Source organism: Heloderma suspectum, chromosome 5 (assembly GCF_057233095.1).
Source record: "Heloderma suspectum isolate Gila_16-S chromosome 5, 16-S_ref, whole genome shotgun sequence".
Taxonomy (NCBI): Eukaryota; Metazoa; Chordata; class Lepidosauria; order Squamata; family Helodermatidae; genus Heloderma; species Heloderma suspectum.
The window spans coordinates 217,831,680-217,857,867 of NC_139462.1; the positions used below are offsets into that span (position 1 = coordinate 217,831,680).

The following is a 26,188-nucleotide window of genomic DNA, read 5'->3' on the forward strand; positions in this document are numbered from 1 at the left end:
ATACATGTTTAGGCAGATAAAAATCCAAAACATCCAGGATTCCCCAGCCAGCCAGGCTGGGGAATCCTGGGAGTTGTAGGATTTTTGTCTGTCTAAACATGCATAGGATAGCACTCTTAGGTGCTTTATAAGTGAATAACAACAACAACAACAGCAGCAGCTCTGGAATGAGCTCTCTAGTGAGGTTCGCCTGGCGCCTACATTGTATTGCTTTCGGCGCCAGGTGAAGACCTTTTTATTTTCCCAGGCATTTTAGCATTTTAGCTTTCTGAATTTTTATCTTTGCTGTTTTAAATCTGTACTCTAAACTCCTGCACTGCTGCTAGGTTTTATTGTGGTTGCATTGTTATATTGTGGTTTTAACGTTCTATATATTTTAAACTGTTTTATTGTGTGTTGTTGGGTTTTAATTTTGTGAACCGCCCAGACAGCTTCGGCTATTGGGCGGTATAGAAATGAAATAAATAAAAATAAATAAACAAACAAACAAACAAACAAACAACAGAATATTAGTCATGGTGGACTAAAACTGTAATAAAATAAATAATAAAGTCATAATAATAAGAGAACATTAGCTATTGAGTGGAATGGCGATGTAATAAAATAAATAAATAATAAAGAAGTGAATAATAATAATAATAATAGAACATTAGTTATTGGGCGGATTAGAAATGTAATAAATAAAATAAATAAAAACACAACAGATAATTTATTATCACTACTAGCGTTATTATTCACTTATCAGTAGTTACTGGGGGGATTAGAAACGTAACAAATAAAAGCGACTGATAAGCGAATAACAGCGCGCGCGCGCTGACTCCTTTCGGCCCCGCTTCAAGATGTCCCTTCCTCGCCATTTCTTTCCTTCAGCCCCAGGCAAATGTCACAGGCGCCTCGGGCTGGGGGCGCAAACGTTGCCCCGGCCGTCCTTCTGCGCCCTCCGAAAGAGAGGGAAGGGTCACTTTTGGCGCTCCCCCTCCTCCGCCTTTACCCCGCACCGACCTGCCCGGCGACCCCCGCCGCCGCCGCCTCCGCCCGCCGCCGCCGCCGCCGCCGGCTCGAGGTTGCTAAGCGACCAGGCTCACAAAAACGGCTTTTGGCGTCGAGAGCAGCGCGTGCGCGTGACAGAGACGCACGGTCCCCGCGGCGCGCGCGCGCGCACGTACGGCCAGCGGGCGGGCGCGCGCGGGCGCGCACGAAGGACGCCGGCGGCGGGGAAGAGGCAAGGGCGCAGGCGCGACGTCGAGGAGCGCCTCTCGTGGCGGGCGCCTCCGGCGCCAAAGGCTGCCGGTTCAGTCCCCGGCGGCGCCAGGTGAGGGCTGGGAAAGTTCCCCGTCGAACAAACCCTGGAGAGACGCTGTCGGCCGTGGTGAGCTGGAGATGGGCCAGTCTGGGCGGCTTCTTCCGATGGAGCCGCTGGGCTGGCCCCAGTTTTCTTGCCCGCTTTCCTCTGTGGCGGCTTGATTTAACTCCCGCTCTTCCCGGCGGGGGAGCCGAGCTGCTGCGCCCTACAAGGTGAGGAAGGTGTGGACATAAGAGGAGCGAATCGGTTTGAGAACGGGACAAATAACATCGCGTGCGTGATGAAGAAGGAGGAGGAGGAGAAGGAGGAGGAGGAGGAGGCAGCCGCATTTTATTTCACTTTGACTGGTTTCAGTGGAGGCTTATTCCCCATGTGAAACTCTCTCCCGTTGAGAAATCTTTTGCCTGGGATCTGAAGAGCTGCTTTGGGAATGCCCAGTGGAATATTTGACACATTTAGGGCCCAGTCCTATGTATGTTTAGACAGAAAAAAGCCCTGCAACTCCCAGCATTCCGCAGCCATGCATAGGATTGCACACTTATTTATTTTTATGCATTTGTTCTTTTCTTAACTTTGGTACCCTGCCCTTCGCTCTGAAGAACTACCCCCCCCTCTAGTATTAATTATGGATGTTGGATAAATCCTCCACAGACCCCCTCCACGGACCCCAATGACTCCCTGAAGTCCATGGAGGATCGGATCTCCTGCCTCCTCCTCTGTTGTGAAGTCCTCGCCGGCGGATCCCACCTGCCGCTGGCACCAAAGCCCCAGCGATACGGCCGCCATTGCCGTATTGCTGGACTGACTGACTAACTGCAGACACAAATGGCGTCCAGCGTAGCCATATACGCCATTTGTGTCCCTGCTCTTTGCTTGATAGGCTACATAAAGATTTATGTAGCCTATCAAGCAAAGAGCAGGGACACAAATGGCGTATATAAATCGCGCGAAGGTGCAGGGACGCAAATACGCCATATACGTAAGGATTTACGTAGCCTATCATGTCAAAGAGCAGGGACACAAATGGTGTATTTGGCTACGCTGGACACCATTTGTGTCCGCAGTTAGTCAAGCCAGCGATACGGCAATGGTGGCCGTATCGCTGGGGCTTCGGAGCTGGCCAGCAGCTCCGTGGAATCACTGCAGAGCGGAATCAGCCAGTGAGGATTCCAGGGGGGAAGAATGGATTGCTTCCTCCCCCCAGTGGACCCCCCGCAGATGGCAAGGTAAGGCATTCGTGCATCCCTAGTATTAATTATAACCATACAATGATGTTAAAAAGTAGAATTCTTTGAACGACAGCCCCCACCTTTCTATGTTAAAAACTACTTATGAAACTCCCCTTGTTTTCAAAAGAAGTTTGCCATGAAATGGGGAGGGGGAGATACTGTTTGAGAAATTCAAGATCAAACATCTCTTGGACACACAGAATGAAATGTGGTTTTAGGCCAAAGCAGTTGAAACTTTTTTTTAAAAAAGCATTAACTGTAACATGATCATGCTGCCAATACCACCTCTTCCTCCTCCTTTTCTGCCTTAATAATAATAAAAAATCTACATGCACACCCATAATATCAGCAAAAAGAAAAGAAGACAGATCCATGACCTTGACAGGCTTCATTTCACTTGGGGGTTGAGGGCTACAGGGTTTGATTTTTGAAAGTTGTGCTGGGAAGAAGTCCTCTTTGTTTCCAGCTGCTGTCCAAGAAAGAGAAGTCCAAAGCTGCCTTAGGTATGTTGGACTACTTCTGGGTTCTTTGTGTCCAGGCCATTATGAAAAAGATGATGGAAGAATGGTGTTCGTCTTGAGTTCAACTTTTCCCTTATGGCTTCTGTGTATGTCCAGACCATCCACTTTAACAATGTCATGGGGCTTTTGCTGGCGTTTTCATGGCAGGCTATAGCGGGGTGGTTTGCCATTGCCTTCCCCAGTCATGACTACCTTTCCCCCAGCAAGCTGGGTACTCATTTTACCGACCTTGGAAGGCTGAGTCGACCTGAGCCGGCTACCCAGGACCCAGCTTCTGCACTACACGAGGCTTGATTATTATTAGGCAAATATATATATTCTATTTGTATGTGTATACTAAAAACGAAAAAGAGTGCTAAAAAAAAAGAGGCTCTCTGTTGAGAGAAAACTAAAAACTAATTGTTTTACCCACAGTGCATTTTCTGGGCACACATTTGAAAAATCTCAACATTGTCAGCACAATTTGAATTTTGCCAGGCTAGTTTTATTTTTGAAAGGGGTTCATTCTTTGAGCATGAAGTAAACCTCTAGTTTTTAGCATCCTGGGCTTCAGAGTTAAGACTGAAAAGAGGGAATTCTTTCTCTTGGTTAACGAAAGCAATTTCTTGTTTGCTTTGCTATGTCAAACAAAGCATGCTATTTGTCACTGTGGTTTGTATATGTATCTTTAACTTTTTTTTAAAGAGGCTTTCAACTTTGATCTGAAGCAAAGCACACTGGTAGCAAAGATGACAGAAGTAACAAACCAGTGATGTCCATTGTCACTCAAACAAACTCTTTAAGTCAACAAAGGGCGAGATTTAGAAGCAGAAAGCCATATGACTTGTGCCTGCTTGTGAGAAAATGCAGACCTTTGCCTTCCCTCGTTCAGACAAAGGTGTGGGGAAATTTATTAGTCGAGGACTCAGTTCAGTGTGTGCAATCTGAGGGTGCCTGTTCTAGTCCAGAGACTGGCCTTTGCTTGCATTTCTAGACAAACATTCCCATTTAAAAGGCAGCACCGAGCTGGGCTCGGTGGCACGTAGCAAAGGCTTTATTCAAACTGTCATCGCAATCGATCTCAGGAGATGCTTTCAGTAATTCCAAAGTTGACGTCTGTGTCTTTAAAAATGACACTGTTTGAAATACCTTACAATTAGCTTTCACGTGGTTTTAATTTTTTTAGTGTGAGCCAAGAAGAAGATGTAAGTAAATAAATGTATTAAAAGGCTTCCCCAAACAAAGGTTAGGAACATAGGAAGCTGTCTTATACTGAGTCATACCATGGGTCTATCTAGCCCAGTACGGTCAACACTGACTGGCAGCAGCTCTCCAGGATTTCAGGCAGAATTTTTTCTAGCTCTACCTGGAGATACCGGGGATTGAACCTAGGTCTTTCTGCATGCAAAGCATAGTTCTAGCCGCAGCAAAAGAAATCTTCAATTGCTTGTGGAACCTTCAAACCTGAAGAGGATGAAACTGAGTACACCGTGGCACTATGTGAACTATTAATTTCAAACTCTTCTTGTGAAATGTATTGTGTGCTATAGGCATACAAGACAGTTGGGCTGGATCCAGAGAAGCTTCCTCCAACAGAGGACGCTCCCACATTAGAGGAAGCTTTTCTGGATCCAGCCCAATGTATTTTATTGTATACATTTGGGTATTATTTGTAAGAACTAGCACTAAGGATGCAACCCCTGAAACATTCTTAATATGGAATAAATGCTTTTGAACTCAGTGGTGCTTACGTCTATGTAAGAATGCTTAGCATTGCTTTATAAATGAAACCAGATGGTGTTATAAGGTTCTGATTCTGTAGGAGCAGTTCTGCACATATTTGTAGCACACCTTTGGTGGCACTCATACATGTTTTGGAAATGATCACGGCCAGTTAGCCTGGGATTGCAGTGCTGAATGGATGCTCACACTGGCCTCTGGCATAGGCCATGAGACCACGAGCCACTGGGGGACTGCCTCACCAGCCTTCCAGGAAGAACGTCATGTCCTGGGGGAGGAAGGTTCAGCTGCTTCCATTCCTTTTTCTTTTTGTACCGTGTCTATTAGATTATGAGTCCGTGCACAGGGACTGTCTTATCTTTTAATATCTGTTTAATACTTTATAATGGTTAAATAATAAATACTATAATAAAGCCTTCATCTTGGGTTGCGAGTTCCTGACACTAAAGGCGCCTCTTCTACCTTTTAATAGCTGTGTGTTGATATCTGGCATGTTATGTATACTTTCTCCTGTCATAAAGTTGCAGTGATGGAAGAACCTGTGGATTTTTGTTTGTTTGTTCATCCACAAGTGTCAGAGGTACAACAGATGCCCCCCCCCTTCTACAACTTGACAACCCTTACTTGCTTTGGTTGCTATGATATTTCAAAATCATAGGAGCAGACTGGTTTAGAGTTCTGGTGTGTTGAGCCCTGTAGTTGCAGTTAATGTCTTGAATTAGCTTGCCCTTCTGACAGGATCAGGCCTCAAAAAGCTATGTGTTTGGGGCGGATAGGGCCTCTGAATGCCTTCTTTGCCATAAAAGCAACTGTCCTGTAGAATCTAAAGGAGCTTCCAAATGAGGCTTTTATTCTGCACTCACACTACCTCATCTATGGAATTTTACAGGAGGTCCAGACAATGTCATCTTTAGGTTATGCCCCCCCCCCCGTGTTTTCCCTCAGCTTCTTCCATCTTTTTTCTTAGCAGAAAAGAAATCCATTAAGGAAGAAAAGATGGAATAGCTACACAATGTCCTTTGATTGTTAGTGCTAGGAGCCTTCCGTCTGGAAGCACCCCCCAAAATTATTGTGGTACAAGCCTTTGCACCTGCTTTATCAGATCCATGAAGTATGCAGTTGGCAGGTAACCTATACACTAGTATAGAGAAAAGTTTTTAAGCAGAGTGACGGGGAAGATGTGAAATAGCAGGAGGTCTGTTGCATTTATGTGCAAAGCTAAATTGACCCATTTACAAAATCCACTGGAAATAATACTTTCTCCTAGCTATGATAATTTAACACCTAAAGAGGGACAATTACTTTCTGCAGCAGAAAAGATACTCTAAATCTTGGTTAAGTCCAAATTCTATAGAACAGAATTTGCAAATGCATTCTAGCTGATCAAACATGGCTTTTCTTATGTTCTTATGCTTAGATGTGTTGGATTACAAATCCCAGAGGCCCCAGTCAGCTATGGGGGATTCTGGGAGTTGTAGTCCAACACATCAGGAGGGCACTAGGTTGGAGAAGGCTGTGTTGCTGGTGAATGACCCCCTGATAGTATAAAGTAATGTCTTTTTGCTGCTTGAGCAGATATGGAGACAGAGCTGGCTGGGTTGTTTCAGGGTGTTGTTCCTGGGTTGTGGCTGTCAGGTGGTTTGTTGTTGCTGGTGAGTCGCCATTTTATATTAAGGGACTGTCTGTAAGAGTGGACAGGCCTATCATGCTGTGATATATATTGTATTGTCTCAGTTGTGTGAGATATTTTGAACTACTGTGGCACACAGTGTTCTTGATGGTATAAGTTGATTGGATGATAGGGCAGATGGGTGGCTTGCTGGAAGATCCTGCCTTTCGGCAGGAGGTTAGATTTTATAGAATCATAGAATAGTAGGGTTGGAAGGAGCCTATAAGACCATCAAGTCCAACCCCCTGCTCATTGTAGGAATCCAAGTCAGAGCATCCCTGACAGATGACAGATGGCTGTCCAGCCTCATCTTGAATGCCTCCAGGGTGGGAGAGCCCACCACCTCCCTAGGTTAATTGGCGCCATTGTCGTATTGCTATAACAGGAAGTTTTTCCTGATGTTCAGCCGGAATCTGGCTTCCTGTAACTTGAGCCCATTATTCTGTGTCCTGCATTCTGGGATGATCGAGAAGAGATCCTGGCCTTCCTCTTTGTGATGACCTTTCAAGTACTTGAAGAGCGCTATCATATCTCCCCTCAGTCTTCTCTTCTCTAGTACAGTCTTCTCTAGAACTAGTACTTCCCGGGATTTGGAAGCTATACTTCTATTAATGCAGCCCAAAATAGCATTTGCCTTTTTTGCAGCCACATCACATTATTGGCTCATATTCAGCTTGTGATCTACAACAATTCCAAGATCCTTCTCGCTTGTAGTGTTGTTGAGCCACATATCCCCCATCTCATAACTGTGCATTTGGTTCCTTTTTCCTAGGCGCAGAACTTGGCATTTATCCCTATTAAATGTCATTCTCTTGTTTTCTGTCCAGCGCTCCAGTCTATCAAGATCACTTTGAATTTTGTTTCTGTCTTGCTCTGCCGTTGCCTGACTTAAAAGCCAAGAGGTTGCAGAGTTCTGGTGATGGGAATGAGGTGCACAGCGCCCTTTCCGGAGGCTGCCTTAGAACAGGTCAGAAGATGTGTCCCTCTACCCAGCATACGAGTGGCCACAGCTCTCACTAAGTATTAGCTATCCCGCCCAATTTTGTGTCATCTGCAAATTTGTTCAGCATTCCCTGCACCTCCTCCAAGTCATTAATAAAAATGTTGAAGAGCACTGGGCCCAGGACTGAGCCCTGTGGTACCCCGCTCGTTACCTCTCCCCAGTTTGAGAAGATCCCATTGATAGTCTGTGAGTCTGATTCTGTAGCGAACTGTGGATCCACCGGATCGTTGTTTCATCTAGCCCACTTTGAGCTAGTTTGCTCATCAGGAGATCATGGGGCACTTTGTCGAAAGCTTTGCTGAAGTTGAGGTATATTACATCCACAGCATTCCCACAGTCCACAAGGGAGGTTACTTGATCAAAAAGTGAGATCAGATTCGTCTGGCAGGATTTGTTCTTGACAAATCCATGTTGGCTTGGAGTAATCACTGCATTGTTTTCAAGGTGCTTACAGATGGATTGCTTTATCATCTGCTCCAGAATTTTCCCAGGGATTGATGTCAGACTGACTGGTCTGTAGTTCCCAGGTTCCTCCTTTTTACCCTTTTTGAAGATAGGGACCACATTAGCCCTCCTCCAGTCATCTGGCACTTCACCCGTCCTCCATGATTTCTCAAAGAGAATAGACAGTGGCTCTGAGAGTTCTTCTGCCAGTTCCTTTATTACTCTAGGATGCAGTTCATCTGGCCCTGGACATTTGAACTCATTCAAAGTAATTAGGTGTTCCTTGACCATATGCCTATCAATCTCAAGCTGCAATCCTGCCCCTTCAGCCTGTACTTTGCCTTTGCCAGGGGTCTCATAGACCCTCTTTTGGGAGAAGACTGAGCCAAAGTAGGAATTGAGCACTTCTGCCTTTTCTTTGTCATCTGTTATCATTTTCCCATCCTTATTTAATAGTTGAACCACCATGTCTTTCCTCCGTCTTTTACTATGCACATATCTGAAGAAAGCTTTTTTGTTGCTTTTAGCATCCCTCGCCAATCTCAGCTCGTTCTCAGCTTTAGCCTTCCTGACACCATCCCTACAATTCTGTGCTACCTGCCTGTACTCTTCCTTTGTTGCTTGGCCTTCTCTCCACTGCCTATATGTGTCCTTTTTTGTTTTCAGGTCATCTCTAAGCTTTTTGTGAAGGCACATTGGCTTCTTCTGTTGTCTTCCACCTTTTTTTCTTGTTGGAATTGTTTGTAATTGTGCCTTGAGAATTTCCTTTTTTAAAAGCTCCCACCCATCTTGGACCCCTTTTCTCCTTAGAGTCGCTTGCCGTGGGACCTTACTGATCATTGTTCTGAGTTTATTAAAATCGGCTTTCCTAAAATCCAGGGTACGCGTTTGGCTACACTCGGCTTTTGCTTCCTTTAGAAACAAGAACTCAAGTATAACATGGTCGCTTTCCCCCAGAGTTCCTTTAACTGCTACTTGATCCTCTAAGTCATCTCTGTTGGTTAGGATCAAGTCAAGGATAGCCGATCCTCCAGTTCCTTCCTCTGCTTTCTGTAGGGGAAGTTCTCCTCCACACAAGTCAGGAATTTCCTGGAGGGGCCATATTTTGCAGAATTTGTCTCCCAAGAAATATCGGGGAAATGGAAGTCCCCTATTACTACTACATCATGCTTCCTTGAAACATTGGCTATTTGCTTTTCAGAAGTTTCATCCTTGTCTTCTCCTTGATTGGGTGACCGGTCGTAGACTCCGACCACCATGTTCCTTTTATTCTTTGCTCCGTTTATTTTGATCCAGATGCTCTCGATGGGGCTACCAAGCTCATCCTCCTGTATTTCTGTGCAGAGATACGTATTTTTCACATATAGTGCAACCCCACCTCCCTTTCTGTTCCTCCTGTTCTTTTTGAACAAGTTATATCCTTCAATTGCTGAATTCCAGTAATGAGAGTCACGTTCATTCTGTTTGTTTCCCATACTCTGGGCATTAGTATATAGACATCAAAGACCATGTGCTTCATAGTCTGGCTTTCTTCCTACATGTTTGTGAAGACTATTATTGGGCGCTATTAGAGCTGTTCTCTCCGTTGCGGTGCATGAGCCTTTGTCCATTGTTACCCCCAACTTTACATCTCCCTTCCCTGTAGCATTCAGTTTAAAGCCCTCCAGATGAAGTTCTTCATGCTGTGGCCAAACACATTCTTCCCAGCCTTTCTGAGGTGCAACCTGTCCCTTGTCAACAGCCCATCTTCCAGGAAGTATTGCCCATGACCCAGAATCCAAATCTCTCTCGTCGGCCCCACCTTCGTAGCCAGTCATTCACCCGGAGTATTTTTCTTTCCCTTTCTATCCTTCTTCTGACTACTGGAAGGAAGGATGAGAAAATTATCTGAGCCCCAAAGTTCATGAGTTTCCTTCCCAAAGCTTCAAAGTCTGACATGATTTCTTCGTAGCTCTGCTTGGCAGTATCATTTGTTCCCACATGGATGAGAAGAAAGGGATACCTGTCAGTGGGCTTTATGAGTGCAGGCAACCCTTCAGTCACGTCTCTAATCTGTCCACCTGGGAGACAGCATACCTGGCAAGACCATGGGTCTTTGCGACATACCTGGGTTTCGATCGCACACAGCAAGGAGTCTCCCACTACTACTACTACTACTCTTCTCTTCTTCTTCTTGTAGGCCTTGGTTTCATCTGGGTTTTTCCTCTGCTTGGCTGACCTTCAGTCTGTTGCTCATGTAGGTTCCCCTGTAATTCTTCCTCTGCAGGCTGTCCTCCAGTCTTATCCTCAAGTACCTGGAAACGGTTGGCCCTTTCTAAAAGATCCCTGATCAGGAGTTTGTTTTCCCTGAGGCAAAAAAGTCCACGGTTCCAATAGCCACTCTCTAAAGTGGCTTGCTATGTTGACAAAACCTATTCGAAGAGCCACTGCTTCTCTGTACCCCATTTCACCAACTGGCATCCCAAGGGGCCACATTTGGCCTTGGAGCTGCTCATTGCCAACCATTACCTAAGATTATATGAATTTGTTATTAACTGATACAGTAAATTAAGGATTTTTAACAGCAAATTAAAGATTTTTAATATTTGCAGTTCTTGTGATTTTATCTCTGGACATACATGTAGTGGTCTCTTGCCCAAACCAGTCTATAGCCTAATTGCCCCTTCGTCCCAAGATAAGCTCATGACACAAAGTGTAAACATCAGCATGCTCCATTTATTACGTACTTAATTTTTCAGCTTAACTCTGGAAAGGCAAGTAATAAGAGCCACTTGAAGAATCCAGTGGTATGCTGAACGGTGGCATCAAATAATGTACAAATGAAGGTCGGACTGATGAATGAAACTGTGGGAAGAGTTTTCCTAGTTGTGAAAAGTCTTTGCTTGGTTAGAATATTTTTGCCTGGGGAAGGGAGCACTGAACTGAGGCTTCCAAGTACAATTGCCTTGAAGAGGTCACTTTATGTAGTAGGAGCTTTAATTGTGAATGGAGATTTCATGTCCCCCCCCCCCACACCCTTACAAAACTCTGTTTTGTAGAATTACCATCTCTGAATGTTAATCTCTTCTTTCTTTATCAGCAGAGGGTGCTGTGGGTGTTTTGTGATCTACAGCACCTCTTTTGCTTTATGCATGATTCAGTTTAATTTGAGATGAACTGACTGGTTTCAAGAGGAATTAAGCATGTATTTATATCATGGATGGGAGGGTGGACCGTAATTTAACAGCAAACTATTTCCTTAAATTGTTTAGTGTGAAAAGAGGCAGACATTTTTAAGTGGGAAGTTTCAGGTCCCTAACCTTTCTCCCTGCACCTCCTTCTGAAATGGGTCACTGAACAAATTCTTAAGACATCATTTTTTATTTTTAGGCAAATGTTGAAGACCCACCTGTTTATTCAATCCTTCTCTATGTAGTGTAGCTTTCCATTGTATGTAGATACAATATATTCTATGTACTGGTCTTTATTTTTTATGTTTTTCTTGTTTGTGTACAATGCCTTGACATTTTTAGATGTAAGCAGTTTATAAATCCCTGTAAATAAATAATTTAAGCTTATTTAAGCCATGGTGGGCTGCCACATGTGTGGGCAGCCATTCTGATTATTCAGTCCCCAGTGGGAGGGTTGCCGTGGGTTATTGTGTTGTCCGATCCCAGGCAGCAAGGGTTGTTTGAGGGTTAAACAACCTTCAAATAACTCTACAACAGACCATAGCTTATTTGAGGAATCTTTAACTCTCAAACAACCCGTGCTGCCTGGGTTCGGACAGATTCGTCATGAGTTGGACACCACCATTAATGCAGTTCCATTGGTAGAGGCGTTCAGAGCACCGTCTGGTCCAGTTTTATTGGATGAGTTTCAGTTACTGAGGCCTGAGGATGCGGACAAGGTGCTTGGCCAAGTCCGATCGACCACTTGTGTGCTTGACCCTTGCCCTTCATGGCTTATTAAATCAAACAAGGAGAGGTTGTCCGGCTGGGTCCAGGAGGTTGTAAATTCCTCCTTGAGAGAGGGAGTGGTGCCTGCTGCTTTAAAAGAGGCAGTAATTAGACCACTCCTGAAAAAGCCTAACCTGGACCTAGAGGATGTTAACAATTATAGGCCAGTGGCCAACATCCCCTTCCTGGGCAAGGTGCTTGAGCGGGTGGTTGTAGGACAGCTCCAGGCACTCTTGAATGGAACGGATCATCTAGATCCATTTCAGTCGGGCTTCAGGCCTGGTTTTGGAATGGAAACTGCCTTGGTCGCCCTGTGGGATGACTTCTGCCAGGAGAGGGACAGGGGGAGTGCGACCCTGTTGATTCTCCTGGACCTCTCAGCGGCTTTCGATACCATCGACCATGGTATCCTTCTGGATAGGTTGTCTGGGTTGGGAGTTGGAGGCACTGCACTACAGTGGTTCCGCTCCTACTTGGATGGCCGATTCCAGAAGGTGGTGCTGGGGGATTATTGCTCTGTGCCATGGCAATTGTGCCATGGGGTTCCACAGGGCTCTATTCTATCCCCCATGCTGTTTAACATCTACATGAAACCGCTGGGGGAGGTTATCCGGAGGTGTGGGCTGAGGTGCCATCAATATGCGGATGACACCCAGCTCTACCTCTCTTTCTCATCAAAACCAGGTGAGGCAGTGGCTGTTCTGAACCAGTGCCTGGGCACGGTAATGGACTGGATGAGGGCTAATAAACTGAAACTCAATCCAGACAAGATGGAGGTACTGTTAGTGGGTGGTTCGTCTGCCCGGCTAGGTGATATTCAACCTGTTCTGGAGGGGGTTGCACTCCCCCTAAAGGATCAGGTTCGTAGTTTGGGGGTGCTCTTGGATCCAGAACTGTCACTTGAGGCACAGGTGAACTCAGTGGCACGGAGCACTTTTTATCAGCTTAGGCTGCTATACCAACTACGCCCTTATCTGGACAGAGATAGCCTCGCTACAGTTATCCATGCTCTGATAACTTCTCGTCTGGATTACTGCAATGCGTTATACGTGGGGCTGCCTTTGAAAACGGTCCGGAAACTTCAGCTGGTCCAAAATAGGGCAGCAAGATTGTTAACAGGGACTGGCCTGCGAGCTCATATTACGCCAGTACTTTTCCAGCTGCACTGGCTGCCAGTCCATTTCCGGGCCCGATTCAAAGTGCTGGTGTTAACATTCAGAGCCCTTAACGGCTTGGGGCCAGGTTACCTGAAGGATCGCCTCCTCCCATATGTGCCTGCCCGGACCTTAAGATCATCATCAGCAGCCCTTCTCTGTGAGCCCCTGCCAAAGGAAGTGAGGCGGGTGGCTACTAGGAGGAGGGCTTTTTCTGCTGTGGCACCCCGGTTCTGGAATGAGCTCCCTAGTGAGGTTCGCCTGGCGCCTACATTGTACTCCTTTCGGCGCCAGGTGAAGACCTTTTTATTTTCCCAGGCATTTTAGCTTTCTAAATTTTTATCTTTGCTGTTTTAAATCTGTATTTTAAACTCCTGTACTGCTGCTAGGTTTTATTGTGGTTGTATTGTTATATTGTGGTTTTAATGTTCTATATATTTTAAATTGTTTTATTGTGTGTTGTTTGGTTTTAGTTTTTGTGAACCGCCCAGAGAGCTTTGGCTATTGGGTGGTATAGAAATGAAATGAAATAAATAAATAAATAAATAAAAAAAAAATAAAATGACAAGCTGTGCTCGGAGCTTCAATAGGCAACATGGTGACTTTGGGCGCTACAGCTCATCGTTTCTTAAATAAGCCATGGTGGGCTGTGGCTCTGACTGGTCTCTGAGTGGCAGCTGCTATCTAAAGCCTCAGACAGGGCGTCTTTTCCAATCCTGCTACTTAAGACCTTTTAAGTGGAGATTCCTGGGTTGCACATGGGATCTGCTGCATACAAAGCATGTGTTCTGCTACTGAGCCATTATGGCCCACTCCATAGGGGCATGATAATGCTATCAATGATTCTTCCCCCCTACTCCCTATACATTACCATATACATTACCATATCTAAACCAAAGTTTATGTAGTTGAAATAATCACGTATTCTTCTTCTGCTTACCCCTGCCTATATTTCCTTTCTCTTCATCTTATTTCCTTGTGTCTATTATTTTAGATTGTAAGTCCCTTGGGGTAGGGACCTCTCATACCTGTTCTCTATAGTCTATACCTGTAAAGCACTATGCACATAGATGGTGCAATCATCACCACCACCACCACCACTACCATCATCCAAAAACAGCCATGCTGGTATTTTCTAGCTATTTTCTAGCCATAGCTGTTTTTTCTTCAGAGGGTGTATGTGCTTCAGTCCCCTGAAATTACTCTTGACGAGGAGGGAAACTAGCAACTTAAACATACTCAAATAAATGACCATTCTAAAAATCACAAGACTTTCAAATGGTCCTTCCCTGCAGAAAAAACATTGAGCATGTACAGAGTGCTACTTTGCTGGTACTTTGCTTGGTTTTTTTAAATATAAGCACATACCATCAGACCCCATCTATGTATGTATGTATGTATCTAGTACTGACTATCAAAGGTGGCATACAATACAGTTCAAATACACTGGAAAAAGGTGGATGCCTTTATATTTCTCTGTTGCTGTTTTGTTGAAAGATGTTTTAAGCCATGCCTTTAAAAAAATCATGATTATTATTTTAAAGTTTTAAGCAATCAACCAGAGTACGGGGGGCAAAATCAGAAAAGTAGTGGGTGTAATCCAAGGCCTGTCTAAACAAGGAGGTCTTTAAAAGATTCTGAAACTCTGCAAGTGGTGGTCCTTCTTAGGTAGGGAGTTCCACAACTTGAGTGCCACCACTGAGAAGAACCTGCTCCTCAAAAAGGCAGGGGCATTGGAAGCACTGAAAACAGTAGGTAGAAATGCTGTGCCTTGTAAAGGTATCTACTGATAGGTAACATGTTATAGGCTTATAGCTGTTCTGGCTTAGGCAATTGTATGAGACCGGTGCCATTGTGAAGGGGATGGGCAGTACTGCCATGAGCAGATTGGCAACATTATTTTGTTCGAAATTCTAGTAAACACAGTCTAGTTCATTGTCAGTCTTGATTGTTTTCTTTTTCTTTTTTGTTGGCCTTCTTTATGAAACTGCTTTGAGACAATATTTTGAAGTAGGCAATTTACTTCAAAGAAACAAATGTTAGCGCAGCTCTTGCCTGCCCTCCTTCTCTTGTTCAAAGACGACATCAACCATCTCTAGAATGGGAGAAAGGAAGTATTTTGAAGAGGTTAAGTGATTTCTTTCCACCCACAGACACTTCTTAATTGAGTTTAGACACATTCTGTACATTTTTACATCAGCATCAAAGGTAGTGTCTTCCCAAAGATAAGCAGCTTCTTCTCATGTTTCAAAAAGGGAAAAGAGGTTCCATCACATATTTTCATCAAGCCTTTAGGATTGAAAGCTACCGGATGCTATTGTCATAATATAAAAAAAACAAAGCTGAGCCAGAGGTGGGCAAATGCTGAACCAAGAGGCTGTTGATTGGATGACAACGAGCATCACCCAGTCTGTTGCTTCTCTTATGCATTGTCTCAGGTCATTTTGATTTGCCCTGCAATGACTCTCATAGAAATAGAGCTTGTTTTATCACTTGGCAACAATTGTGCCATAAACTGTGAAATTTAGATTTGATTATCAAATTGAAGGCAATCCGTGGGCATGGGCCATAGCTCAGTGACAGAGCAGATGTTTTGCATGCACAAGCTCCCAGTTTCAGTGCCCAGAAACTCCCATTGAAAGGATCAGACAGCAGGAGAAAGGCTGAGACCCTGGGGAGCTGCAGTGAGTCAGAGTACACAGTGTTGGGATAGACTGACAAATAGTCTGACCTGGTATACGGTAGCTTCCTATGTGCCCATCAGATTCCTGAGAATGCCTGGTTGCTGGCCAACTCCAGACACTATAGGATGAAACTGACCATTTGGATCCATTCAATCTGGTTTCCAGCGCAGATTCGGAATGGAAACTGCCTTGGTTACCCTGATGTATGACCTCCACTGAGGGAGAGAGGGAGGTATGCAACCCTGTTGATTGTATTCTGTCTCTTAGTGGTGTTTCATACCATTGACCATGGTATCCTTCTGGACAGGCTCTCTGGGTTGGGGATTGGAGGCACCATATTTTGGTGGTTCCACTTCTACCTCAAGGGCTGATTCCAGAAAGTGGGATTGGGGAACTTTACTTCAGCAACATGGCATTTATGTTATGGGGTCACTTGGATCCATTCTATCTTCCATGGTGTTCACCATTTATATGTAGTCACTGGATGAAGTCATCAGAGGAGATGGAGTTGGGTGCCATCCATATGTGGAGAACACTTAGGTCTATTTGTCTTTTCTGGCTGTGCCAGGTGACACAGAAGAAGGGCTGGTCTGGTGTATGGGAGCAGCAGTGAACTGCATGGGGATCATAAATTCAATAAATTTAAACTCAACCTTTAAAAAAATCATTTGCAAATATAATAGAAACAAAGAAAGAAAGAAAAGAAGCAGGGAACCAACAAAAGAGAAAAAAAAGAGAAAAAGAAAGAACATGACAAAACATATTCATTCACAATAATCATTTACAAATTACTAATGAAAGAAAGAAAAAAGAGGGAAAAAAAGGATTTGACAATCTGTTTCAAATATATACATTAATATAAGCAGACCATGTATCTAAATAAGCATCCATATGAAAATGAAGACTAGGATATATGTTCAAATGTAGCAAGTGAAGTAAGATCTTCAGACCATTGAATGATAGATGATGGGTATTTACCCTTCCAGTCTTGAAGTTTGCGTTTCTTTGCAACTCTAAGGGCTCTCAGTGTCCGCTTTTGCTGTCCATTTGTTAGTCCCCACATCACAGGAATATAATTTGACAGTGCATGAACATCTGCAAATATCACAGATTTTTCAAGAGCAAAATTTATACAACCAATGACTGTCAATCCAATTCCTCCACATAAATGGCCACCTCTCTACTTTCCAGACTGGGTTGTCCCATAAAGTTAATTTAGCGTGGGAATATGGGTTAAACTGGAGATGCTGAGACATCGCATGTTGTGTGCCTTTGGCTGCTAGAGCTGCAAGTGGAGCCATTCTTTTCTTTTTAATATACCTAGATCCTAATGTCATCCAGCCAGAAAGAGATGCCAACTAATTCAAAGTCAGTCTTGACAAGATGGAGGCGCTATTGGTCAGTGATTGGTCTGCCCGGGAAAGTGGTGTTCTGCCAGTTCTGGAGTGGATTACACTCTCCTAAAGGATCAGGTGCGCAGTCTGGGAGTGCTATTAGATTCATCCTTATCACTTGAGACTCAAGTAGGCCTCAGTGGCATGAAGGACCTTCTGTTCTGTCAGTTGTGGCTGATACACCAACTGTGACCCCTGCTGGACACAGATAGCCTGGCCTAGTAATGTGTAGGTTGGAAGACAGTTCAGAAACTGCAGCTAGTCTAGAATGCTGTGGCTAGACTACTTACAGGGTTTGGATGAAGAGGTGGGCATTCAACTTTCTGAATGCTGGAAGCAACAAGCTAGAAGCTGGGCCATACTGAGTAACCCCTTGCCCTGGCATCTGCACATTGAGTGCAAATGTCTGCAGTGATGGCACACAGTTTTGGCTTGCATGGAGTCTTTGCCTTTGGAATGCCCTCCCCAGGGATGTGTTTGTGTGTGTGTGGGGTGTGTGTGTGTGTGTGTGCCTGGAGCCCTTCTTAATATCATTTAGATGCCATGTTTCTGTTTTTCCAGCTATGAAAAACTTGTAGTGGTAGATTGATTTTAGTGTTTATTTGAATGGACAGTTGCTTTCTTAGTTTGTTGTTAGTTTGTTTGCCTTCTTCTTCTTCCTCTTCTTCAATTTGTACTTTTTGTTTCTTACTACCTTGTTAGCCAGCACTACTCTGGGAACATCAACATATGTTTTATGTTGAATGTATGAGATATAAATTATGTAAATAAATAAATAAATGCCCATGTCTCTTTTAAAAAAAATTCCAGCTGTCATGGTGGCTTAAAAATAAGCTTGAAAATGTAAATATATTTTCTGCTAAAGGCTGGACATTATCTCAGTGCTGCAAGGTTTACTAACAGTACCTGTGTCCTTCCCATGCTGCTGCTCTGATAATGGAATGTTTAGGCTATGTAGGAGGGGCTGATAATACAGCTTCTCCCACCAGCTCTGGTCTGGGAAAGAGCTGCAGCATTGGCTCCTTTCACGTAGCTTAGATCATCCATAGTTTCAGAGTGGTGTGGAGATGCAAACTCCTGCAGCTGCTCCTGTGCCATTCAGCTAATGACAGAAGGGACTGCTGATATAACCAATCCCTAATTGGAACGCTGATATAACCAATCCTAGGATTATGAATGAAATGATGCACATAATAAGAATTAAATACCACTCAGCAATGAGGAATATATGTACTTTGAACAAATCGTTCCTTAAGGATCCCTAACTACTGCATAAGAGTCTGAGAATATCCATTTGGCATGTGAGTTTCTTCACTAAGCCATGAGCTCAACAAACATCATGTGGTCTTATGAGATGGCTTGCTCTGAAACATTTTTGGGAGTGGGGTGGGGGGGAAATACAATGCTCACTTGCATTGTCACATGTGTAACATTAAGCCCATGTTGAATATGTGAATCTTTTTCAACTCTAAACGTAATTCACAAACGGGTCTGACTAAGCATGTCAACATCACACTAGCACAGGCGCCGTCGAGACGTGTTGGACTGCATCACCCATATCACATCATACTCTGCAAGCCCTGGCAGAGTAGAGCGTCTCCTTCCTAATCAGGGTCCCACTCACATCCTGATCAGGGCACGAGTGGCATGGCAAGGGACTCAGCTGGGGCTTGGAGGAGAGGCTGAGTAGGGGAAACCTCATGTTATTTCTGATCTCTGATTGGAGATAACAGAGGGATTCCCTTTCCCCCACCCCCCATTGGCAGGCAGCCTGCATCTGGGGGAATCTCCACGTTATCTCTGTTCAGAGGTAGCATGGGGTTTCTCCCCAGGTCAGGGGGCACGGCTTGGGGAGAGGCTGGATTGGGCAATGCCATAGGCTGGATTAGGCCTGGTGGCCAGGGGTTGCCTTCTCCTGCTTGAAATGATAAATTAGGCAAACTAGCACAGCCGCTTAATGTTGTCCTGGGGAAGAAGGGAAGGGGCCATAAGAGCACATGCTTTGCATGTAGAAGGTCCCTGGTTTAATCACTGGCATCTTCAGTTAAAGGACTGGGTAGCAGGTAATGACAAAAACCCTCTGCTGGTGGTGATACTTGACTTGATGGACAAATAGCGTGACAGCTTATGTTCCTTTATTTCTGTGACTTGATGCCTGCCCACCTTGGAGGCCAGAGTATTAGATTCCTCAAGTGAGGAACCTGAATCTACAGCTCCACCACCCTACCAACCTTTCAAAGCTGCTCACATTCTCAAAAGCACCTAGCTGAGAAGACAGCAGACATTCCTAGAAATTGCTACTCAAAGCTGCTTGAATCATGCACCTTTTAATTCGTGCTTACTCTTAGCTGAGGGATGAGGCCTGGATGCCAGTTCACTCTTTATTTACATAATTTTATATCCCACACCTTCATCATGAATTTATGACCCTATGGCAGCTAACAAAGTAGTAGAAACAACTACAGTGGTTACTCAGGGCAGGGCCTTCTCAGCTGTGGCACCGAGACTCTATGCACAGGTAGCTTTGTTCAGCTGGGTTTCATCTTGGTTGGCCTTCCAGTGCCAGGTGGATGCAGCTTTTATTTGAAAGAGAGCTATAGGGAATCGTTTTATGCTTTTCTTGAGCATAAAACTGTCACTTGAGGCACAGGTGAACTCAGTGGCACTGAGCACTTTTTATCAGCTTAGGCTGGTATACCAACTACGCCCTTATCTGGACAGAGATAGCCTCGCTACAGTTATCCATGCTCTGATAACTTCTCGTCTGGATTACTGCAATGCGTTATACGTGGGGCTGCCTTTGAAAACGGTCCGGAAACTTCAGCTGGTCCAAAATAGGGCAGCAAGATTGTTAACAGGGACTGGCCTGCGAGCTCATATTACGCCAGTACTTTTCCAGCTGCACTGGCTGCCAGTCCATTTCCGGGCCCGATTCAAAGGGCTGGTGTTAACATTCAAAGCCCTTAACGGCTTGGGGCCAGGTTACCTGAAGGATCGCCTCCTCCCATATGTGCCTGCCCGGACCTTAAGATCATCATCAGCAGCCCTTCTCCGTGAGCCCCTGCCAAAGGAAGTGAGGCGGGTGGCTACTAGGAGGAGGGCTTTTTCTGCTGTGGCACCCCGGCTCTGGAATGAGCTCCCTAGTGAGGTTCGCCTGGCGCCTACATTGTACTCTTTTCGGTGCCAGGTGAAGACCTTTTTATTTTCCCAGGCATTTTAGCTTTCTAAATTTTTATCTTTGCTGTTTTAAATCTGTATTTTAAACTCCTGTACTGCTGCTAGGTTTTATTGTGGTTGTATTGTTATATTGTGGTTTTAATGTTCTATATATTTTAAATTGTTTTATTGTGTGTTGTTTGGTTTTAGTTTTTGTGAACCGCCCAGAGAGCTTCGGCTATTGGGCGGTATAGAAATGAAATAAATAAATAAATAAAAATAAATTCTGCTGCTGTGACTGCTTTAGTTTAGTTGTCTAATGTTTCTTCTGTTTAAATTTTATGATAGTTGTTGAATGTGTATTTTAGGTGTATTGTAGATTATGTGTATGCTGCCCTGGAGATTATTATTGAAAGGTGGGCTAGAAATATTTAAATGAGAATCCTGATACCTGCTTTCCATTGCTGGACATCTCCCCCTCCAGATCATGCCTATTCAAGCCCTGCTCAGCAGACTTTGGGCTCGCTGACTAACTGGAATAAGGCATAAAGTTTCTAGTCCTGTGCATTTCAGAATTATTCTATTCCTGCCCAGCAATGGAAAACCAGGAGATTGAGCCTGATTTAGCTTCTCTAATTCAGCACTCTGTCTTACACCATATTTCCATTAAAAAAATGGATTTTTCTCTTTTTCTGTGCTTTTACTTTCCTTTCAGTTCACTGCTGGGTTTCTGTGCACATAACATGCATTTGCCCACTTGCCTTTTTCTGTCTTAGACAGAGTGACCTTTTCCAGTTGAAAAGGATTTTTTACTTAGCAGGCTGTATTTCATTTACGTGACATACAGCACTTAAATGCAGCAGGGACAAGCTGACATTTGTAAAATATCTGGTTGTTCTGATGCCCACTGGAAATGTCACCCATTGTCTAATCAGCCACAGTTAGACTGTCATCCTCCCTTACAGTCATCATACACAGGCTACCCTCCCCACTTTATTTTTCAGTGATTCACAACAATGCTTTCTTAATGCTTTTTGCTCTTCCCTTGAGAATAAAAGACCATACCTAACGATTTTCTTGGGCTGTTGTTGGTTCAGGACAGGTTTTGTTATTGCAAATGTTGGATGTGAGCAGAGGTTTTTTTTTTGTTTTTTTTTTAAGTGAACTGCTGTCTTACTTTATTGGGTATAAAACTGAAAGTCTCTCTAAATTAAATGAGTTTTTTGTTAAGCGGTTGGCTGCTTCCCAGAATCGCTTTCCAAAGAAAACTGGCAGCTGGCTCGGGAAAAAAAGAAAACTGAGAATCTGGCATCAAACAACTGACGAAGGAGTTTCCCTGGCATTCATGACTCACTGCTGTTTGTATTTCTCCAGCTGGAGCAAATCCACTCGCCCCCACCAAACTCATTTTGGGATAGACAGGATGACGAAAGCGACAACACCTCTGGTGCTACTTTCATGTATCTATGCTGACACGTGCATCAAAAATGACTACTGCCACAACTGGGCAGTGAAAGTGCTGAGAAAAATTTAATTCTTTCCCTCTAGCGTAATTACAGCTGGGCTAACAATTCTGCTACCATTTGCATGCGGATCCCTTAGCATATGGACATAAGAAGTTGTCTTACACCAAGGTGTGGGCAACCTGCAGCCCATTATCTGCATGAGGCCCTTGGTCTAATTTCTTGCAGCCCTCAGCCCAATTCCAAAAGCCCGCTGCATTCAATCAGTTCAGACTAGTGGAAGCTGGTGGCTCCAATGTCAGTGGGATGGTGAATCCACTCCGGGTTTCAGTCAGAACCAGTCAGAACTCTAAAGCAGCTATCCAAGGTGCTCCACCCCTTGGATAGCTCCTTTAGAGTTCTGAGTGAAACCAAGAACGGATTCACTGCTCCACTAACATTGGAGCCACCAGCCTCCACTGGTTCAAACCTCTGGCAAGAGCGATCTGTCCCTTCCCTGGCAATGCTTGGGGAGGAAGAGAGAGAGGGGGGGGGAAAGGGGGTGGCCGAAAGATACAGGGTGCTTCTAGATGGAAGACTTTGTTGCTAACAGCTAAAAGGCTTTGTGCAGCTATTCCATCTTTTCTTCCTTAACAGATATTCTGTGGTAAGGAAAAAGTCAGAAGAAACCACAGGAAGGTTATTAGTAGACCTCACCTGGACTCCTCGTAAAATTCCTCTTGAGGCAGGGCGATGGCATTATGAAAGCTCATCTGGAGGCTTTTATGAATGTTAGCCCCCCAGAAGACCCACCCACTTCTGGCTTTGGCTATGCCCACCACCAACATGCACCCCCCAACAGTTTACTCATGGGGGAATGCAACTAGGGATGGATGGGTGCCCTCCTGTCCGGGTTCTCTAAGTGCCCGCCAGGCCCCTGCCCCGGACCCATGGTCGACCTCTTCCTTGCTCACCGAGATGCCCAAACTCACCCAGGACCCATCTGTAATCTTGCATATATGGGCTATTCATGATGCCATTTTGCAGAAGACTAGATGTGCGCATATTTGCGATCACCATGGTCTTCTGCCAGATGGTGCTCGCAGTTCTCGTGGAGGAGTCATGGGTGAGCGCGGGCAGCTCGGCGAGCATGGGGGGGTCAAGCGGGGGCAGGGTCTCTGGGGCATGTGTGGGTGGAGGTCTGCTGGACTCCTGGACCCATGGGCACCCGCATCATACCTAAATGCAACCCTCAACAGAAAAAAGTTTGCCAGTCCTGCCTTCCAGTGAATGGGACTGTTGTTGGTCTATCTAGTCTGATACTGTAATATTGACTGGATCCGCATGACACACCAACCCATCATGTGTCACCATCCATGATGGGTTAGCATGTAGTCCAAACCCAGACAGCTTCCTGCAGGGTGGGCTAATTTTTTTAAACAAGCTGTAGCAATGGCTTGTTCTAGGACCTGTTTTACCCACAATGGCTTGTGGTGTCGTGTAAACCCAGGACACCCAATCTATCATGGGCCGAGGGAAGCACTCTGCCTGATTGTGGGTGTGATCACTGTCTGCAATTGTGGCCAAGCTACCTCAAGCCTCCCTCATGAGTGGCAGTACCTGTAACAGTGCCCAAACAGCACTTTGGAGGCTCTGTCACTGGTTCCCCACCTTTATAAAAAAATTTGTTCCAGACATTTGTGCAAATGGGCTTTTTTTCTTTTTCTTTTGTCAGTCTTTCGCTATAGCAGAATAGTGCTATAGCACTATGAAGAATTTTTTTAAAAGAGGAAAAGCAGCTGAAGAGAGCAGGGATGAAACTGACCAAGACATTGACAGAATCGGGAAAGTAGTGAAAACATCACATATGAGCAAGCGGTATAGTGTGGGGGGAAATAAACAGGAAGATGAAGTCCCTGGCAGCTGTCAGTTGTTCCATCGGAGTAGTGCTATAGCACCATGAAGATTTTTTTTTTTAAAGAAGGGGAAAGTGCTTCACATTACCGATTTTGGAAGGGGATCCCCAGGAAGTAAAGGGTGAACCTGACTCTTGGGGGTGTCCTTGTCCTAGTCCATCCCCTCTTGAGTTGACATCCCCTCTTTTTCAAAGGGAAGTGCACCCTCACACACACACACACACACACACACACACTTTTTCCTCCAATCAGCTAAACATCTCCCAGGTGGTAGAAAGCTAGTCTATTAATACCAGGGATTATTTATGCCAGCAAACTTTACAAAATCAGGAATGCTGGTATACTCATAAATGGGGAGTGGGAAGGAGAAACAGGTGGATTTACAAAGACGAATTACATAATAGGGCTGCATTCACAAAGGCAAACCATGTTAAATGCTGCAGTATATTCAGAAATCCATAGATTAATTTATTATTGACTTCTCTTGTGCACGGAAGAGCCTACTAAATATCAAGGCTGTGGCATAATTGCTTTTACAAACTGAACTGAATAGTGCAAGGTAAGTTTTCAAAGGGGGACCCATCAAGAACTCATAATTGTGTGAGATGGGGAGGCACATTTTATCTCTATCATGCTCCTGTGTGATAAGAGAAATTTCATGGTGTCAGAGAACTACAGTGTCAACAGTGAAGAAATGGCTGTCACATCACTGCTATCGCTGATGACAACAAGATTGCTGTTGTCAATCTTGTTGAAAATTGCTGTTTTTCAGAATGATAGCAGCATGCACAAGGCAAGGCCCTTGGAAGACACTTTTCTGACAATTTTCCAGCGTACACTGATAATTTGGGCTAGAACAAAAGACAGCTGGTGAGAACTAAACTTGCATAGCTTTACTATGGACCCACCTACAGATGCAAAGAAATCACATGGTGTGGCCTTTCTGGGCCTGTATCACGTCAAACAGTAGGGACGGAAATTCGTGATTGAGAGTCCCTTCCCCATCTAAAAAGCTCCCTACTTGTAGAATACCTAGATGGACCTTAAGTCAATCTTCTGCAGTGCTTCCCTGGGTACCCCTGCCTAATGGGGTGTGGCAGTTGGCTACTACAGAAAGGGCCTTTTTGGTGGTGGCACCCCAGTTGTAGAAGACCCTCCCTTCTACCTATGTTGTGGTCTTTTAGTGCCAGGTTCCCAGGCTTCTCAATCATAAAAGCTTTTAGACAGTGGAGGCTGATGGCTCCGATGTCAGTGGGGTGGTGAATCTGCTTCGCATTTCAGTCAAAACCAGTCAGAACTCTAAAGGAGCTATCCAAGGTGCTGCAAGCTTTTTAGATGTTTTGTTTGTGTTTGTTGTTGTTTATTTGGTCAGTCGCTTCCGACTCTTCATGACTTCATGGACCAGCCCATGCCAGAGCTTCCTGTCGGCCGTCGCAACCCCCAGCTCCCCCAAGGTCGAGTCCGTCACCTCCAGAATATCATCCATCCATCTTGCCCTTGGTCGGCCTCTCTTCCTTTGGCCTTCCACTTTCCCTAGCATCAGCATCTTCTCCAGGGTGTCCTGTCTTCTCATTATGTGGCCAAAGTACTTCAGTTTTGCCTTTAATATCATTCCCTCAAGTGAGCAGTCTGGCTTTATTTCCTGGAGTATGGACTGGTTTGATTTTTTTGCAGTCCAAGGCACTCTCAGAATTTTCTTCCAACACCACAGTTCAAATGCGTCTATCTTCCTTCGCTCAGCCTTCCTTATGGTCTAGCTCTCGCAGCCATAGTTTACTAGGGGGAATACCGTTGCTTTAACTATGCAGACCTTTGTTGTCAGTGTGATGTCTCTGCTCTTCACTATTTTATCAAGATTTGTCATTGCTCTCCTCCCAAGAAGTAAATGTCTTCTGATTTCCTGGCTGCAGTCAGCATCTGCAGTAATCTTTGCGCCTAGAAAGACAAAGTCTGTCACTGCCTCCACGTTTTCTCCCTCTATTTGCCAGTTATCAATCAAGCTGGTTGCCATAATCTTGGTTTTTTTGAGGTTTAACTGCAACTGTTTTGTACTAACATTATTTATGCTGTTGCTGGTCTTATTTTGTTTAGATTTCATGTTTGTGCCTCCTTTTTATGGTTTTAATTAATTTCTTCAAACTGTAAACCACCTAGGAAACCTTCATTATTGGGTGATACATAAATATTGTAAATAAACACAGAAAGGTAGTAGAGAAAAAAGGCTAGGCTAGAACCCTTCCATGTCGATGTACAGAGTTTTTTCTTTTTAATATGGGGAAGCATCTAACATTCAAAGATGTTGTGTCCACCACCTCCAATCTGAAATGGCATGGTACTAACAATATGAATTATTGTTTGTATAATTATAGTATTGTTGGATCCAGGCTGGATCCAGTCATTCAAAATGAATGACTCGATCCAGCCTGAATGGGTAGTGCTTCCTGGGAGGAACCAAGAAGTAGTTAAGGGCAACACCCACTGCTTCTGCGATCTTGCTCTGTTGTCCACACATTGGGTCAGTTCGCACAATCAGAACAAGCCACCATGGCTTAAGCAAGCCACAGTGGCTTGTTGTGAGCTAAAATGTGTGCCAGGCACCATTTCCATAATCACTGC

The 26,188-nt window shown here is 44.5% G+C and overlaps 1 protein-coding gene and 1 long non-coding RNA gene across 4 annotated transcripts in view; one reads left to right on the top strand and one right to left on the bottom strand.

Annotated features, from left to right (window-relative positions):
- The window catches only part of RNF32 (ring finger protein 32), a 34,396-nt gene extending 33,223 nt beyond the window's left edge, over positions 1 to 1,173 (bottom strand). The window contains exon 1 of one of the 2 annotated variants that reach the window (XM_084859312.1): positions 1,003 to 1,173. The gene's annotated coding sequence lies outside the window, so the exon portion shown is untranslated. The remainder of the gene's footprint in view (positions 1 to 1,002) is intronic. The other variant, XM_084859313.1, reaches the window with a different exon arrangement.
- LOC146345167 (uncharacterized) overlaps positions 1,174 to 26,188 on the top strand; it is an 82,606-nt gene continuing 57,591 nt past the window's right edge. The window contains exon 1 of one of the 2 annotated variants that reach the window (XR_014792456.1): positions 1,174 to 1,515. This is a non-coding gene — a long non-coding RNA (uncharacterized LOC146345167). The remainder of the gene's footprint in view (positions 1,516 to 26,188) is intronic. The other variant, XR_014792457.1, reaches the window with a different exon arrangement.